This window comes from Myotis davidii, unplaced genomic scaffold, assembly GCF_000327345.1.
Source record: "Myotis davidii unplaced genomic scaffold, ASM32734v1 scaffold217, whole genome shotgun sequence".
Lineage (NCBI taxonomy): Eukaryota > Metazoa > Chordata > Mammalia > Chiroptera > Vespertilionidae > Myotis > Myotis davidii.
In genome coordinates this window covers 7,941,566-7,945,096 of record NW_006290034.1, presented here as the reverse complement: position 1 = coordinate 7,945,096, position 3,531 = coordinate 7,941,566, and the positions used below count along the sequence as shown (strand labels likewise).

The 3,531-nt window shown below is 38.2% G+C and overlaps 1 protein-coding gene across 4 annotated transcripts in view; it reads right to left on the bottom strand.

Moving 5' to 3' along the window:
• HIPK1 (homeodomain interacting protein kinase 1) overlaps positions 1-3,531 on the bottom strand; it is a 49,109-nt gene that overhangs the window by 21,507 nt on the left and 24,071 nt on the right. The gene's annotated exons all lie outside the window — the stretch shown is intronic.

Sequence of the window (3,531 nt, the reverse complement as noted above, 5' to 3'; positions counted from 1 at the left end):
TGACCTATAGGCAAAATCTGGTATGCGTATCTATCCTGAGACAATCTTAGCAAGAAATTACCCCAAACTGTGAAAACCAAAGCACAGCATTAGCAAAATAGAAAACTTTTTAAATGTGGATAAAAAAGTTTAAGTAGAAACTTCTTTTGCATGTAAGAGATAAAGTAATTTTTTAAAAACAGAGTAAAATCTGTACAATGAAATACTATGCAGTCATTTAAAATGATAGGGTAGACCTATATTTGTCAACATGTATAGTTTGCAATATACTAAATAGAAAAAGCAGATTACAAATTAAATATAATCTTTTTCTTTTAAATTACTACATTTCACTGGTTCTAAGAGACATATTTTTTCACATGCACATCTTTGAAATCAGGATATGTCTTAGCGCTGATACTGTCATGGTTTAATTGGCAGCATTTTTTCTCAGAGGTACAGAAAAATGGTGCATCTTTTAATCAGTGGTGTTGTAGATTTGATGAAATATTATATTTATCTTCCTCTATGTCCATAAATTTTTACTTGGAACATAACTATATATAGCATATATTCATTCATACTTTCAATAAGTACTTATTGCGCCTGGCAGTGGTGATTTTAAAAATAGATATGGTTCCTGCTCTCATAGACCTTGCAGTCTAAGTGAGGAAGACAGACGGTGAATGCATAATTCAAATCAGAATAAGTAGGCTTCCATAAAAATACTTAAAAAAGGAACCTGACCTAGACTGGGGACTGCTGAGGAAAGCTCCCTGAGGAAGTGACACTCGAGCTGATAAATGACTAGACTTTGACCGGATGAAATGGATGGCTGGTGGGGAAGCACCAGACTGAGAACAGTATGTGCAAGGGCCTGTGTGGAAGGAAGCAGTGCTGAAATGATGCCAAGAGGACTAAATTATGAAAATCAAGAAGAAACAGCATAAGATCAATCGAGAGAGAAAGACCGGAAGGGCCAGGACAACCCAGGCAGGGGCTCAGAGGTCATATTAAAGACTTAGCCCTGTATTCTAAAAGCGATGGGAGGCCACTGAAGAGCCGGGGAGTGGAATGATCAAATTTCTGTTTTGAAAGAAATCTCTCTGGAAAGTAGACTGAAGGGAGGCCAGAATAAATAACAGGAGATAGCCTCGTAGCCCAGGCACATGAGTGAGACAGCCTGGACTAGAGAGTAGCAGTGGAGAAAAAGAAGTATATTCAAGAGGCATGAGGGCATAAATGGTCAGAAGATACACTCGTGCGTGCACGCACACATAGCAAACTACAATTTTTCTCTTTACAGAATTTATCTTAATTGTAATATAAAATTATTGGTATGCTTATTTACTTCATGTCTGTTTCCCATACCGAACGACAGCCTCCAGGCAAGGACTATGTTTTATTCAGCATGGCATCCACAGTGCCCAGAGTACCTGACACAAAGTTGGTACTCAATAAACACATGATGAAAATTAACAAATTTTATACATATGTTAAAAAAAGGCAAAATATAACCAAAACTTAAAAAGGTTACCTCTGAGGGGTAGAACTATTGGAGGTTCAAATTTTTGTCTCTTGGCTTACTGTATCTTTTTTATTTTTCTACAGTGATGCACTTATGGAATTAAAACATTTAAAAATTTTAATGTTATCCAGATACTACTTTTCACATAGCTTAAGATAAAGCAACAACAAAAGCTCCATATCTATGTAAACAGAAAGTATTTGTCATTTGTTATTTTAAACAATTCTAATGTTTCCAACAAATTCAAAGCCACTAATATCTAGAGACTACACATTTGACTAAAACACTTGTACACCAATGCTCACAGCACCATTATTCACAAAGGCCAAAATACACACACACATACACACAGAATGGAATATTATTCAGCCATAAAAAGAAATGAAGTTCTGATACATGCTACAGCATGGATAAAAACCATTATGCTAAGTAAAAGAAGCCTGTCACAAAAGACACATTTTGTGATGAATATGACATACTAGAATAAGCATATCTAGAGACAGAGGTAGATTAGTGGTTAATATAGGGGAACTCACTTCAGAGATGTAATATGGCTCTCGCAGCAAAGGCATCTGGGAAATGTTGAACTCTCTACAGCCTCAGGCTTGGCTGACTATCCAGAAAGCCAGAATGCCACCCCGAGGTAAATGCCAGGCCCCAGGAGAGAGGTTGATGAATGGATAGAGTGTAATAACTGCCTGATGTGATCTTTTAACTCAGGGATGTATTGTTCTCTCGGTGGTCTATGTGACCATCCACCATATTGTTTTGTTATTAGTTAACCTCCTTTGAAAAGGGCCCTGTCCTGGAGGGGGTACGGTTTCTTCCTGGCCCGTCACCACTGGGAGCAGCTGCTTTGCCTGTGTCCGTAAGATTTTCCTGCTAATACAGTTCTTAGGAATCCGGACAAGGCTACATGTCATTTCTTCAGATCAACTGCCAAATCTAAAACTGATGAGCCCAAGTTTTTGGAGTTCTTCACCAACAAGGGCCTAGGGCAGGGACTGGGGGAGAATGAGGATTGGCTGCTGATAGTGATTAAAATGTTCTGAACTGTTGTGATGGTTCACAACCCTGTGAACATACTGAAACCATTGAACCGTGCCCTTTAAATGGCTGAATTATGTGATATGTGGGTTATATCTCAATAAACTTATTTTTTTAAAAAAAGTCAGCTATAAGAATACGGATGCTGCCAGAGGAATCTTTCGTACAACCAGAGATGCAAATCAACTGTTCCCACCCCCACCCCCCTTTCCTGCTCTGTAACAGCAGCATCCTACTGATTCAGCTTGGTTCAACCAACTGCGGCTTTCCTCCTTCCACCCACAGTTTCACATTTATGCACCCAACAAAAATTCTCCAAACTACCAGATCATTTTTTTTTTTTCAAGGAAAGCCCCAGCTGTACCTTAGCTTCTAAATTTAATTGTATTTGGTTCCACTTCCTAGGAAATTTCACAATGGCAATCTGTTTACTAAGGCTGAGGGGATGCCAGTAAACAGTTGGGCTAGGAATGGCACTTTGGCGGCTGTAATTGCTCAGAGCAAGGTTTCTGAAGCAGAGGTCCATGAGTCCCCTAAATCTGTCCACACGACATGGTGAGCACACTTTTCTGAGAAGATCCATAGCTTCAACAGAGTCTCAAAAAGGTCTAAAACCCAAAAAGGAGAATCAAAAGCTTAGTTAAACCAGCTATGGTTTTGTATCATTTAATCTCCCAAATACTTCTTTGTTGTTGTAAAATAAGGAAGCTGCTCTTAACCGTAAAGAATTTAAATTAATTAAAAAAAATAAGGACGCTGACTTGCTCGTCTCAAGGTAGAAGATAAAAAAAAATTCCAAAGCACAATATAACGGGTTATTTATGACATGGGTAGCTCATTTGTTATGTTTCACTCAAAGGCATGTCCAAAGAGTCAAATTTTTAGAAGTTGGTAAATGTTACATATACTCAGTATATCAAGGAGTCAAAATTCTAGGCTGAATAGGAAAAGGACTGTTTTGCTCTTTCTGCCTTTCA